Genomic DNA, 15,877 nt, shown 5'->3' on the forward strand with positions numbered 1-15,877 from the left:
ATGTCTGGATCAGGAGTTTCACCTCTACAGCTCCACTCTGCTCCTCATGTCTGGATCAGAGGTTCACCTCTATAGCTCCACTCTGCTCCTCATGTCTGGATCAGGAGGTTCACCTCTACAGCTCCACTCTGCTCCTCATGTCTGGATCAGAGGTTCACCTCTATAGCTCCACTCTGCTCCTCATGTCTGGATCAGGAGGTTCACCTCTATAGCTCCACTCTGCTCCTCATGTCTGGATCAGAGGTTCACCTCTACAGCTCCACTCTGCTCCTCATGTCTGGATCAGGAGGTTCACCTCTATAGCTCCACTCTGCTCCTCATGTCTGGATCAGAGGTTCACCTCTATAGCTCCACTCTGCTCCTCATGTCTGGATCAGGAGGTTCACCTCTATAGCTCCACTCTGCTCCTCATGTCTGGATCAGGAGGTTCACCTCTATAGCTTCACTCTGCTCCTCATGTCTGGATCAGAGGTTCACCTCTATAGCTCCACTCTGCTCCTCATGTCTGGATCAGAGGTTCACCTCTACAGCTCCACTCTGCTCCTCATGTCTGGATCAGAGGTTCACCTCTATAGCTCCACTCTGCTCCTCATGTCTGGATCAGGAGGTTCACCTCTATAGCTCCACTCTGCTCCTCATGTCTGGATCAGAGGTTCACCTCTATAGCTCCACTCTGCTCCTCATGTCTGGATCAGAGGTTCACCTCTATAGCTCCACTCTGCTCCTCATGTCTGGATCAGGAGGTTCACCTCTATAGCTCCACTCTGCTCCTCATGTCTGGATCAGAGGTTCACCTCTACAGCTCCACTCTGCTCCTCATGTCTGGATCAGGAGGTTCACCTCTATAGCTCCACTCTGCTCCTCATGTCTGGATCAGAGGTTCACCTCTATAGCTCCACTCTGCTCCTCATGTCTGGATCAGGAGGTTCACCTCTATAGCTCCACTCTGCTCCTCATGTCTGGATCAGAGGTTCACCTCTACAGCTCCACTCTGCTCCTCATGTCTGGATCAGGAGGTTCACCTCTATAGCTCCACTCTGCTCCTCATGTCTGGATCAGAGGTTCACCTCTATAGCTCCACTCTGCTCCTCATGTCTGGATCAGGAGGTTCACCTCTACAGCTCCACTCTGCTCCTCATGTCTGGATCAGAGGTTTACCTCTATAGCTCCACTCTGCTCCTCATGTCTGGATCAGGAGGTTCACCTCTATAGCTCCACTCTGCTCCTCATGTCTGGATCAGAGGTTCACCTCTACAGCTCCACTCTGCTCCTCATGTCTGGATCAGAGGTTCACCTCTATAGCTCCACTCTGCTCCTCATGTCTGGATCAGAGGTTCACCTCTATAGCTCCACTCTGCTCCTCATGTCTGGATCAGAGGTTCACCTCTATAGCTCCACTCTGCTCCTCATGCCGGTAACGATCACACAGTACACGTTACAGTACAATACGCAGGGCCAGTGTTGTTGAACGCTCAGCAGGACATAACGTTATGGAACGTTCAGATACATTATATAGAACATGTCTTTCTAACATGTAGAATAAGTTATCAGGTCCGCTCTATTCTTGACATTTCTATCTGCAATGTTCCACATTTGCTTTTTAAGTTGCGTGGGAGTTGACCTGGAATGGGAAGTGGGCCATTATGAAATGATTATGATCACAACAAAAATAGCCACCACAGCTGCAATATGCAAGCAACTTTTTTTTGTGGTATCCAAATAGTTTTTTCCAGGCCTGTTTCATGGGTAATTGATTCACAATGATGTGGAAATAATGTTCAGTTGTTGGGACTTCTCTCAGGTGATTGCTGATTTGATGTTTCCTAAAACCATTTCCCAGCAGTCTCTTAATGCTGCTGCTACACCTAGGATAGTCCTTTACACCTAGGATAGTCCTTTTACACCTAGGATAGTCCTTTACACCTAGGATAGTCCTTTATACCTAGGATAGTCCTTTACACCTAGGATAGTCCTTTACACCTAGGATAGTCCTTTACACCGAGGATAGTCCTTTACACCTAGGATAGTCCTTTACACCTAGGATAGTCCTTTACACCTAGGATAGTCCTTTACACCTAGGATAGTCCTTTACACCTAGGATAGTCCTTTACACCTAGGATAGTCCTTTACACCTAGGATAGTCCTTTACACCTAGGATAGTCCTTTTACACCTAGGATAGTCCTTTACACCTAGGATAGTCACACCTAGGATAGTCTTTACACCTGGGATAGTCCTTTACACCTAGGATAGTCCTTTGCACCTAGGATAGTCCTTTACACCTAGGATAGTCCTTTACACCTAGGATAGTCCTTTACACCTAGGACAGTCCTTTACACCTAGGATAGTCCTTTACACCTAGGATAGTCCTTTACACCTAGGATAGTCCTTTACACTTAGGATAGTCCTTTACACTTAGGATAGTCCTTTACACCTAGGATAGTCCTTTACACCTAGGATAGTCCTTTACACCTAGGATAGTCCTTTACACCTAGGATAGTCCTTTACACCTAGGATAGTCCTTTACACCTAGGATAGTCCTTTACACCCTAGGATAGTCCTTTACAGTCCTTTACACGAGGATAGTCCTTTACACCTAGGATAGTCCTTTACACCTAGGATAGTCCTTTACACCTAGGATAGTCCTTTACATGGTGTTTTCTCCATGAATCTTTCAGCTTTTCTACTGATTGTTGCTACTCTGAAACATCAATAAGGTGTACTGTCATTAAAGACAACATTCATGTTCTGTATCCACAGGCGTAAGAGCCTCATTAGAGACCAGTCGCTTCTCACCTAGCTGTCGTTAATGGACATTCCTGTGAATGTCCTGGTAGTTCAGTCGATGGGTTCTGTGTTCTGGTCTGCTGGAGTGTGCTGCACAGATAAGACATTTAGAATAACATTGTGGGTCAAAGGTCAGCTACCAACTTAAATGCCCATGTGGTCTAAGAGGTACCAAGCTAAGGTCATGACCATTATCAATCATTTGAAGTCAATGTGTGGTTAACTTCGTAGGCTTTAGAGCTCTTATGTTTGCTTTGCAGTGGGACCCATTGCGTTCATTGGAGGGATCGGTGGTTAGAACTGGAAGACGGATGGAACCAGTTTCCTCGTTGAGAACACAACCATGCAACATATGTAACCTGACACCAAATTCTTGGTATGGAGAGAGAAATCAAAGTTTGACATGTTTCGCATCGTTGGGCGCTCTCCTTTTATAATCCACTTCTCACAAGCCGCACAGATCCCTTGTGACAACACATACTGTAGGAATTCGTTACAAAAGTCACGCTGGTTGAACAGCTGTATATTAACTCATTACTCTAGTCACTCCTCTGTCAGCACCACTGTCATAGCAGAGAGGGTGAGTCGCAGGAGAGGGCGGGCAGGGCCTCGCTTCAGTCTCCTCTAACCCGGGAGGGTTAATCACGTTTTAGTAAGCACACTCTGATGTGGTCTGCTTTGATACGGCAGGCACTCTGTCTGTCTGTCTGTCTGTCTGTCTGTCTGTCTGTCTGTCTGTTTGTCTGTCTGTCTGTCTGAAGAGTGAGCAAACGTCCGTCCGTACGTGCATTTGCTCACTCTTCTGGCACTGACACACTTCTGAAAATACAACCTCTTCTACACCCTCTTCACACACACACACACACACACACACACACACACACACACACACACACACACACACACACACACACACACACACACACATATCGTTCCAGTGGGAGAGGTGGAGTGTGTGGAATGTTCTATCCTGACATGTTGTGAGTAAATAGGCCTGATTGGTTAGCAGCAGCAACAGTGGATGGACAGACTGACTGACAGACTGACAGACTGACTGAGGACTGACAGACTGCGTGTGAAATGGAACCCTATTCCTACATACAGCACTACTAGGGCCCAAAGGGTTCTAGTCAAGAGTAGTGCACTATGCAGGGCATAGGGTGCCATTTGGGACATAGCCAAAGAGACAAACAGTACAGCTGCACCTGGGATCTTGGACCCAAACGGAGCAGGCAGCACATTCATCATGTGTCCTACCCCCACGCATGGGATGGGATAGACAGACTGGGAAACATACAACAGTAGCCACCTGGGTCTGGTCTGCAGACCTCTCCTCGTAGTTCCACTGAAACTGTTTCCGTTTTGACTCCTCACAATGACAAACTGGCACACAGCACTGTGCTCTGAGGTAGACCTGTGTTCAAATAGTCTTTATTTTTTCTCTTTCTGATACTCTGCTCGAGTGACATGGAGTATGGAAAAGTACTTGCGGATGAATATGAAAATCTGAGTATTCCAAAATGATTTTCCATTGATCAGAAATAAATGTCCCGAAACACACATGCATGACAAGTATTCTTCCTCATTTGAACTTTCTCTTTCATGGCTTTCCAGACTGTTCTCCTCTGTCAGCCACCAGACTCACACAGACTGACAGACAGACACAACTAGTTGTCCTGCCTTAGATGCATGATGTATGTTTATACTGGGTGTTTTCACCCCTGTTTATCTTCTATCTCAACATACAGTTACAGAGAGCAACTGGTGCTCTGCCCGGTAGTGGTGTAAGTGGTGTGGAGTGGTGTGGGTGGTGCTGGTCCCGGTGGTGTGGGTGGTGTAAGGTGGTGCTGGTCCAGGTGGTGTGGAGTGGGTGCTGGCCTCGGTGGTGTGGAGGGTAAAGTGGTGCTGGTGTCTCGGTGGTGTGGAGTGGTGTAAGGTGGTGCTGGTCCCGGTGGTGTGGGTGGTGTAAAGTGGTGCTGGTCCCGGTGGTGTGGAGTGGTGTAAGTGGTGCTGCTGGGGAGTGTAAAGTGGTGCTGGTCCCGGTGGTGTGGAGTGGTGTAAAGTGGTGCTGGTCCCGGTGCTGCTGGTTCCGGTGGTGTGGTGGTGTAAGGTGGTGCTGGTCCCGGTGGTGTGTGAGTGGTGTAAAGTGGTGCTGGTCCCGGTGGTGTGGAGTGGTGTAAAGTGCTGCTGGTTCCGGTGGTGTGGAGTGGTGTAAGTGCTGCTGGTCCCGGTGGAGTGGTGTAAAGTGGTGCTGCTTCCGGTGGTGTGGAGTGGTGTAAAGTGGTGCTGGTCCCGGTGGTGTGGAGTGGTGTAAGGTGGTGCTGGTCCCGGTGGAGTGGTGTAAAGGGCTACTGGTTCGGGTGGTGTGGAGTGTTGTAAGGTGGTGCTGGTCCCGGTGGTGTGGAGTGGTGTAAAGTGGTGCTGGTCCCGGTGGTGTGGAGTGGTAAAGTGCTGCTGGTTCCGGTGGTGTGGAGTGGTGTAAAGTGCTGCTGGTCCCGGTGGAGTGGTGTAAAGTGGTGCTGCTTCCGGTGGTGTGGAGTGGTGTAAAGTGGTGCTGGTCCCGGTGGTGTGGAGTGGTGTAAAGTGCTGCTGGTTCCGGTGGTGTGGAGTGGTGTAAAGTGGTGCTGGTCCCGGTGGTGTGGAGTGGTGTAAAGTGCTGCTGGTCCCGGTGGTGTGGAGTGGTGTAAAGTGGTGCTGGTCCCGGTGGTCTTTACTGGTGGAAAGTGGTGCTGGTCCCAGTGGTGTAAAGTGGTGCTGGTCCCGGTGTTCTGTAGTGGTGTAAAGTGGTGCTGGTCCCGGTGGTCTGTAGTGGTGTAAAGTGGTGCTGGTCCCGGTGGTCTGTAGTGGTGTAAAGTGGTGCTGGTCCCGGTGTTCTGTAGTGGTGTAAAGTGGTGCTGGTCCCTGTAGTGGTGTAAAGTGGTGCTGGTCGGTGTGGTCTGTAGTGGTGTAAAGTGGTATTGGTCCCGGTGGTCTGTAGTGGTGTAAAGTGATGCTGAAACTTAAGAAGGGGAAGCATCGACATTGCACACATAGATCTACGGCTTCTTAGACTAATTTCTATGTGAATTTGTCCGAAGCCCCAAAAAGTTACACTGCAGCTTGAACTTAACTCAAATATTAACTCACAGAGCATTTCACTCTTAGCCTATAACAAAAACCCCCTAAAAGCTTTTTTGTGCTTTGCTCCATCCAATCCTATCCATGGCTATTTGTTACCCTCTTTTCTCATCCTCCCCCCTTTTCTGTTTCCCTCCTCAACATTACGGAAGCCCAGGGTGCATTTTTAGTGCCCTCCCCATGAGGTCCCTCAGCTCCTGTTATGACCCTTATTTATGTATCCTGTTACAAATGGAAGTCGTGTCAGGGTCCGGTGACAAGGCTGCTCAAATATTTCCCTTTCAGTTGTGACTGTCTGACAAATTGAGGGATGACTGGACTGGACAGACACTTGTTCTTTGCTGAATGTTGTGTTTTGTTTAGAGGCCCATGTCTGTCTGAAGACTCTGGACCTGCTTGGTTGATTTAGTGCAAAGTGGGGGTAGAGTAATGTCTCTGTCCTGACCACTCTCAGACCAGCTGTGTGTGTGTGTGTGTGTGTGTGTGTGTGTGTGTGTGTGTGTGTGTGTGTGTGTGTGTGTGTGTGTGTGTGTGTGTGTGTGTGTGTGTGTGTGTGTGTGTGTGTGTGTGTGTGTGTGTGTGTGTGTGTGTGTGTGTGTGTGTGTGTGTGTGTAAATGTCAACTCTCAACAATAACAACAGGACATCATTATTGTAAGGTGATATTTGATGATGGTGTACTACAATCTGGTACAACACGGTCATTATGTGGTGGAAGCCTGTCAATCTGTCCCACAGATAAACCATCTCCACAGGTTGTCTTATCCAAGCATGGCTGGAATGTGTCTTATCCAAGCATGGCTGGAAAGAATCTTATCCAAGCTTGGCTGGAATGTGTCTTATCCAAGCATGGCTGGAATGTTTCTTATCCAAGCATGGCTGGAATGTATCTTATCCAAGCATGGCTGGAATGTATCTTATCCAAGCATGGCTGGAATGTTTCTTATCCAAGCATGGCTGGAATGTATCTTATCCAAGCATGGCTGGAATGTTTCTTATCCAAGCATGGCTGGAATGTATCTTATCCAAGCATGGCTGGAATGTGTCTTATCCAAGCATGGCTGGAATGTGTCTTATCCAAGCATGGCTGGAATGTGTCTTATCCAGGCATGGCTAGAATGTATCCTTTCCAAGCATGGCTGGAATGTGTCTTATCCAGGCATGGCTAGAATGTATCCTTTCCAAGCATGGCTGGAATGTGTCTTATCCAGGCATGGCTAGAATGTATCCTTTCCAAGCATGGCTGGAATGTGTCTTATCCAGGCATGGCTAGAATGTATCCTTTCCAAGCATGGCTGGAATGTGTCTTATCCAGGCATGGCTAGAATGTATCCTTTCCAAGCATGGCTGGAATGTGTCTTATCCAGGCATGGCTAGAATGTATCCTTTCCAAGCATGGCTGGAATGTGTTTCATTCTCCTAATATTCAGTGGTATTATTTTGTGTCGATCAACAAGTCGTTGTTTAAGTCAACTGGGCTCTGTTAATTACAGTAACACTTAGCAACCACCTATAGATACAGAACCCTCCATCACACAGACAGTTGGACACGGCAGATGAGAACAACCCAGTCAAAGAAAGAACACACTTGTTCAGTATATCTCTCTGTTGTCATCTGGCTTTGGTTCAACTGTAGATCATGTCTGTCATTATTTGGAATATCATTATTCTGACTTCATAGCAATCTGAAATGAATGGATATCTTCACCTTGTGTTCATATCAGATGTTGTTGAACTTCCTGCTCATACAGTGATGGTAACTTTGCATGCATGGGGGAATGTGTCTGTCTCCTCATGGTGTATGTCTACAGTGCAGCTGGAGCTAGGTCAGAGGCACTCCAACATTAGTGACAATCTGGTTAGCATTATCTACATGTCAAGGAAAGGAAAGATCCCTTGTCTGCCACTATTGATGTTCTGTAGTTCCGTCTCTCCCTCCCTCACTTTTCATCCCTCTCTCATTTCACTCATATGACTTGGTTTGGATTTGGTATTATGGGAAATAGGGATTTTTCTTAACGTCTGGTCCAGTGTTGTGTTTCTATGGTGATGTCCTTGCTGTCGCTCTCCTAAAGAGTTAGTTATCTCTTCCTAACTGGTCCAGTGTTGTGTTTCTATGGTGATGTCCTTGCTGTCGCTCTCCTAAAGAGTTAGTTATCTCTTCCTAACTGGTCCAGTGTTGTGTTTCTATGGTGATGTCCTTGCTGTCACTCTCCTAAAGAGTTAGTTATCTCTTCCTAACTGGTCCAGTGTTGTGTTTCTATGGTGATGTCCTTGCTGTCGCTCTCCTAAAGAGTTAGTTATCTCTTCCTAACTGGTCCAGTGTTGTGTTTCTATGGTGATGTCCTTGCTGTCGCTCTCCTAAAGAGTTAGTTATCTCTTCCTAACTGGTCCAGTGTTGTGTTTCTATGGTGATGTCCTTGCTGTCACTCTCCTAAAGAGTTAGTTATCTCTTCCTAACTGGTCCAGTGTTGTGTTTCTCTGGTGATGTCCTTGCTGTCACTCTCCTAAAGAGTTAGTTATCTCTTCCTAACTGGTCCAGTGTTGTGTTTCTATGGTGACGTGGTGATGTCCTTGCTGTCACTCTCCTAAAGAGTTAGTTATCTCTTCCTAACTGGTCCAGTGTTGTGTTTCTATGGTGATGTGCTTGCTGTCGCTCTCCTAAAGAGTTAGTTATCTCTTCCTAACTGGTCCAGTGTTGTGTTTCTATGGTGATGTGCTTGCTGTCGCTCTCCTAAAGAGTTAGTTATCTCTTCCTAACTGGTCCAGCATACTGTTCCTCACATGAGTCACTTAGAGGCTTATAGAATTCTAAAGAGTATAGGGAACATCAGTGAGGAGATTTTCCCACTCTTGGGGGTGATGTGCAGGACAGATGGATATGGGTCTGTGCAGTCAGTCTTATGGCAAACAGAAGAGAATAACATAACTGGAATGGCAGATGTGTGTCTAACCTAGATAGAGGAGAGGGGAGGGAGAGTCACAGCACTGCCTGCCATGGCACAGACAGAACTAGCCCCATCTTTCATGTGTTCCCTGGTATTTTTATGACAACTCATCAGGTTCATGTGCAACGGGCCCATTCTTGTAACCAAACACAGAGCTGCAGAAACAAGCGTCTCTCTCTTTCTCTTCAATCCCTCTTTCTCTCTCTCTTTCACTCTCTCTCTCTGTCTCTCTCTCTCTCTCTCTCTTCTCTCTCTCTCTCTCTCTCTCTCTCTCTCTCTCTCTCTCTCTCTCTCTCTCTCTCTCTGTCTCTCTCTCTCTCTCTCTCTCTCTCTTCTCTCTCTCTCGCCCACTCTCTCTCAATTCAACTCAACTCTTCCTCTCTGTCTCTCTCCAGCTCTGGGACAGATCATGCTGTATGTGGATGGAATGAACGGCCTCATAAGTCACAACGAAACCGTCCAATGGCTTTACACACTCGTTGGATCCAAGGTACAGTACCAAGTTACCAAAGGAAATATCATTGTACTTTTGCATTTGACCATATAACAACTGTAAAACATGCATCCATCCTCTGATGGCCAGGTCAATCTATTTTCTTCCCCAATCCCTCTCTCTCTGTCCCCTCTTTCTTTTTATTTCTCTGTCTCTCTCTGTCCCCTCTCTCTCTTTCTTTCTCTGTCTCTCTCTGTCCCCTCCCTCCTTCTCTCTCTCTCTCTCTCTCTCTCTCTTTCTCTCTTTCTCTGTCTCTCTCTGTCTCTTCTCTCTCTCTTTCTCTCTTTCTCTGTCTCTCTCTGTCTCCTCTCTCTCTCTGTCTCTCTCTCTCTCTCTCTTTCTTTGTCTCTCTGTCCCCTCCCTCCTCCCTCCCTCTCTCTCTCTCTCTCTCTCTCTCTGTCTCCTATCTCCTTCTCTCACTTTCTCTGTCCTCTCTTTCTCTCTCGTTCACTCTCTCTCTGTCCTTTCTATCTCTGTCTTTCTCTCTCTCTCCCTCTTTCTCCTCTGGGAGAGAGTGTCTGCATTTCCTGCTCTAACCGATTCTTCTCTCCTCTGCTCCTTCTTCCTGGCCAAGTGTAACACACAGCATGGTTTTGATCATGTCCCGATCAGGCACTCACTTTATTACACACAGATCTTCACATCCCTTCCTTTTTTTTCTCTGTTTCTCTGTCTTTCCTTCTCTTTTCTGGCTGTACATTCTGACTGTACCATGCCTTGGTATTATTCACCCCTACAAGTACAACCCCTGTTCCCTTATTTCCTATACATCCTCTATCAGGCCTTTATCTCAACCCCTCAGGGCTGTCAGAGCAGGAAAACCTCTTATCGGGCACTATGTAATGACACATTTAAACCCTATCAGTGGTTAACATGCTGTACCTCGTTGGTGACATTTAAACCCTATCAGTGGTTAACATGCTGTACCTCGTTGGTGATATTTAAACCCTATCAGTGGTTAACATGCTGTACCTCGTTGGTGACATTTAAACCCTATCAGTGGTTAACATGCTGTACCTCGTTGGTGACATTTAAACCCTATCAGTGGTTAACATGCTGCACCTCATTGGTCACATTTAAACCCTATCAGTGGTTAAAACCTCTTGGAACTCCCCATCCCGGATCCGGGATCGTGACTAAAGCCTCAGGCTCATTAGCATAACGCAACGTTAACGATTTCTGAAAATCGCAAATAAAATGAAAATAATGCGTCTGCTCTCAAGCTTAGCCTTTTCTTAACCTCTTACACTTATGGTGGTGCTATTTCATTTTTGGAAGAAAAACGTTCCCGTTTTAAACAAGATATTTTGTCACAAAAAGATGCTCGACTATGCATATAATTGCTACTGTTCGAAAGAAAACACTCTGACGTGTCCAGAAATACAAATATCTTCTCTGTGCGTGCCCTTTAACGTGAGCTTCAGGCAAAACCAAGATGACTTGGCATCCAGGAAATGACAAGGATTTTTGAGGCTCTGTTTTCATGATCTCCTTATATGGCTGTGGAACGCAAGAGGAATGAGTCTGCCCTTTCTGTCGTTTCCCCAAGGTGTCTGCAGCATTGTGACGTATTTGTAGGCAGATCGTTGGAAGATTGACCATAAGAGACCACATTTACCACGTGTCCGCCCGGTGTCCTGCGCCGAAATTGGTGCAAAAGTCACCTGCCAGTATTTTCCATGGGCACAGAGAGAGAAGCAAGCTTCCACGAACTGCATGTCAATGAAGAGATATGTGAAAAAACACCTTGAGGATTGATTCCAAACAACGTTTGCCATGTTTTGATCGATATTATGTAGTTAATCGGAAAAAAGTTTCACGTTAGGTGACTGCATTTTCGGTTCGTTTCGGTAGCCAGGCGCAATGTAGAAAACGGAGCGATTTCTCCTACACACAGACGTCTAGGAAACACTGCGCATTTGGTATGTGTGGCTGGGAGTCTCCTCATTGGCCATCAGAAGCTCTTCAAGGTAAATGATTTTATTTATTTGGTTATCTGGCTTTTGTGAAAATATTTGCGTACTGTGCTACAAAATGCTATCTTTAGCTTTGCATACTCTTACACAAATTAGTCAATTTCTATGGTTCAAAGCATATTTTGAAAATCTGAGATGACAGTGTTGTTAAGAAAGGCTAAGCTTGAGAGCAAAGCATTATTTTAATTTTATTTGCGATTTTCAGAAATCGTTAACGTTGCGTTATGCTAATGAGCCTGAGGCTTAGTCACAATCCCGGATCCGGGATGGGGAGTTTCAAGGGTTAACAACATTATCATCTCAGTTACCAAATATGCTTTTGAACCATAGAAATTGACTAATTTGTGTAAGAGTATATAAAGCTAGCATAGCATTTTAATTGTATTTGCACGCAACATTTTCACAAAAAACAGATAACCAAATAAATAAAATCATTTACCTTTGAATAGCTTCTGATGTTTTTAATGAGGAGACTCTCAGTTACATACCAAATGTAGTTTTTCCTGAAAGCGTCTGTGTGTAGGAGAAATCGTTCCGTTTTCTACATTGCGTCTGGCTACCGAAACGAACCGAAATTCAGTCACCTACAACGTAAAACTTTTTCGGATTAACTACATAATATCGACCGAAACATGGCAAACGTTGTTGATCCAATCCTCAGGTGTTTTTTCACATATCTGTTGATATGCAGTTCGTGAAGCTTGCTTTCCTCTCTGTATCCCATGGAAAAATACTGTGCAGCTGTCTTTTGCGCACCAATTTCGGCGCAGGACACCGGGCGGACACCCCACCAATGTGGTCTCTTATAGTCAATCTTCCAATGATCTGCCTACAAATACGTCACAATGCTGCAGACACCTTGGGCGACAGAAGGGCAGGCTCATTCCTCTCGCATTCACAGCCATATAAGGAGACAATGGAAAACAGAGCCTCAAAAATCCTGCTCATTTCCTGGATACGTCTCATCTTGGTTTTGCCTGGAAGCTCACGTTCTAGGGCACGCACAGAAAATATCTTGGTAGTTCTGGACACGTCAGAGTGTTTTCTTTCGAAAGCTATCAATTATATGCATAGTCGAGCATCTTTTTGTGACAAAATATCTTGTTTAAAGCAGGGCGTTTTCATCCAAAATGAAATAAGCCCCCAGAGCATCAACAGGTTAACATGCTGCACCTCGTTGGTCACATTTAAACCCTATCAGTGGTTAACATGCTGTACCTCGTTGGTCACATTTAAACCTATCAGTGGTTAACATGCTGTACCTCGTTGGTCACATTTAAACCCTATCAGTGGTTAACATGCTGTACCTCGTTGTGTCATTTAAACTCTATCAGTGGTTAACATGCTGTACCCGTTGGTCACATTGAAACCCTATCAGTGGTTAACATGCTGTACCTCGTTGGTCACATTTAAACCCTATCAGTGGTTAACATGCTGTACCTTTGGTCACATTTAAACCCTATCAGTGGTTAACATGCTGTGCCTCGTTGGTCACATTTAAACCCTATTAGTAGTTAACATGCTGTACCTCGTTGGTCACATTTAAACCCTATTAGTGGTTAACATGCTGTACCTCGTTGGTCACATTTAAACTCTATCAGTGGTTAACATGCTGTACCTCGTTGGTCACATTTAAACCCTATTAGTGGTTAACATGCTGTACCTCGTTGGTCACACATTGAAACCCTATAGTGGTTAACATTATGTACCTGTTGGTACATTTAAACCTATCAGTGGTTTAACATGCTGTGTCGTTGGTCACATTTAAACTGATCCAGTGGTTAACATGCTGTACCTCGTTGGTCACATTTAAACCCTATTAGTGGTTAACATGCTGTACCTCGTTGGTCACATTGAAACCCTATCAGTGGTTAACATGCTGTACCTCGTTGGTCACATTTAAACCCTATCAGTGGTTAACATGCTGTACCTCGTTGGTCACATTTAAACCCGATCAGTGGTTAACATGCTGTACCTCGTTGGTCACATTTAAACTCTATCAGTGGTTAACATGCTGTACCTCGTTGGTCACATTTAAACCCTATCAGTGGTTAACATGCTGTACCTCGTTGGTCACATTTAAACTCTATCAGTGGTTAACATGCTGTACCTCGTTGGTCACATTTAAACCCTATCAGTGGTTAACATGCTGCACTTCGTTGGTCACTGAAGCAGTTATAACATGCAGAATGAGTTTGATATGGTCCCTAGTGCATGAAACCTTTTTCTGCTCTGTGTGTGTGTGTGTGTGTGTGTGTGTGTGTGTGTGTGTGTGTGTGTGTGTGTGTGTGTGTGTGTGTGTGTGTGTGTGTGTGTGTGTGTGTGTGTGTGTGTGTGTGTGTGTGTGTGTGTGTGTGTGTGTGTGTGTGTGTGTGTGTGTATAGTTCCGTCTGGTAGTGAAGACAGCTCTGAAACTGTTACTGGTGTTTGTGGAGTACACTGAACCCAACACTGCCCTGCTCATCCATGCTGTCAACACCGTGGACACCAAGAGAGGTAGGAGAGACCAGACCACTACCCTACACACACACATTGTAGACACCGCGGGAGGTAAGTGTGTGTGTTTATTGAAAAAGACTGTAACTCTTTCCTCTGGTGGGGTTCAGTTACCTGCCTCTGTAAAAGCTCCACACTGTGTCCTCTCCAGTAGTGGGGGGAGGTGTGTGTGTCTCAACTTTGTCTAAGCCCATCACTCCTGTGGCTGTGTAAGGAGAGAGAACCAGATACCAGGAGCTCTGGGTAAGACTGAGACGGTCCATGACCCCACTGTCTGACTGCAGCGCTGCCTCATGTTCACACACACACACACACACACACACACACACACACACACACACACACACACACACACACACACACACACACACACACACACACACACACACACACTACTACCCTGGAAACTGTTCAGGACACTTGAGCTGCCTACAACTAGTCCCGTTTCAGCTTCTATTAGTCTAATATCACATGATCTACTCCTGATATCATTACAGTTTCAGCTTCTATTAGTCTAATATCACATGATCTACTCCTGATATCATTACAGTTTCAGCTTCTATTAGTCTAATATCACATGATCTACTCCTGATATCATTACTGTTTCAGCTTCTATTACATTTACATTTACATTACATTTAAGTCATTTGGCAGACGCTCTTATCCAGAGCGACTTACAAATTGGTGAATTCACCTTATGACATCCAGTGGAACAGCCACTTTACAATAGTGCATCTAAATCATTTAAGGGGGGTGAGAAAGATTACTTTATCCTATCCTAGGTATTCCTTAAAGAGGTGGGGTTTCAGGTGTCTCCGGAAGGTGGTGATTGACTCCGCTGTCCTGGCGTCGTGAGGAGTTTGTTCCACCATTGGGGGGCCAGAGCAGCGAACAGTTTTGACTGGGCTGAGCGGGAACTGTACTTCCTCAGTGGTAGGGAGGCGAGCAGGCCAGAGGTGGATGAACGCAGTGCCCTTGTTTGGGTGTAGGGCCTGATCAGAGCCTGGAGGTACTGCGGTGCCGTTCCCTCACAGCTCCGTAGGCAAGCACCATGGTCTTGTAGCGGATGCGAGCTTCAACTGGAAGCCAGTGGAGAGAGCGGAGGAGCGGGGTGACGTGAGAGAACTTGGGAAGGTTGAACACCAGGCCGGGCTGCGGCGTTCTGGATGAGTTGTAGGGGTTTAATGGCACAGGCAGGGAGCCCAGCCAACAGCGAGTTGCAGTAATCCAGACGGGAGATGACAAGTGCCTGGATTAGGACCTGCGCCGCCTCCTGTGTGAGGCAGGGTCGTACTCTGCGGATGTTGTAGAGCATGAACCTACAGGAACGGGCCACCGCCTTGATGTTAGTTGAGAACGACAGGGTGTTGTCCAGGATCACGCCAAGGTTCTTAGCGCTCTGGGAGGAGGACACAATGGAGTTGTCAACCGTGATGGCGAGATCATGGAACGGGCAGTCCTTCCCCGGGAGGAAGAGCAGCTCCGTCTTGCTGAGGTTCAGCTTGAGGTGGTGATCCGTCATCCACACTGATATGTCTGCCAGACATGCAGAGATGCGATTCGCCACCTGGTCATCAGAAGGGGGAAAGGAGAAGATTAATTGTGTGTCGTCTGCATAGCAATGATAGGAGAGACCATGTGAGGTTATGACAGAGCCAAGTGAGTTGGTGTATAGCGAGAATAGGAGAGGGCCTAGAACAGAGCCCTGGGGGACACCAGTGGTGAGAGCGCGTGGTGAGGAGACAGATTCTCGCCACGCCACCTGGTAGGAGCGACCTGTCAGGTAGGACGCAATCCAAGCGTGATCATTATTAGTCTAATATCACATGATCTACTCCTGATATCATTACAGTTTCAGCTTCTATTAGTCTAAAATCACATGATCTACTCCTGATATCATTACAGTTTCAGCTTCTATTAGTCTAATATCACATGATCTACTCCTGATATCATTACAGTTTCAGCTTCTATTAGTCTAATATCATATGATCTACTCCTGATATCATTACAGTTTCAGCTTCTATTAGTCTAATATCACATGATCTACTCCTGATATCATTACT

The 15,877-nt window shown here is 46.1% G+C and overlaps 1 long non-coding RNA gene across 1 annotated transcript; it reads left to right on the forward strand.

Moving 5' to 3' along the window:
* Nucleotides 1–3,074: 3,074 nt before the first annotated feature.
* On the forward strand, nt 3,075–13,798 carry LOC135532144 (uncharacterized). Its single transcript, XR_010454299.1, has 3 exons — nt 3,075–3,161; nt 9,245–9,339; nt 13,703–13,798. It is a non-coding gene; the product is annotated as an uncharacterized LOC135532144 (long non-coding RNA).
* The last annotated feature ends 2,079 nt before the right edge of the window (nt 13,799–15,877 follow it).

The sequence above is a fragment of the Oncorhynchus masou genome, unplaced genomic scaffold (genome assembly GCF_036934945.1).
Source record: "Oncorhynchus masou masou isolate Uvic2021 unplaced genomic scaffold, UVic_Omas_1.1 unplaced_scaffold_1744, whole genome shotgun sequence".
NCBI lineage: Eukaryota > Metazoa > Chordata > Actinopteri > Salmoniformes > Salmonidae > Oncorhynchus > Oncorhynchus masou.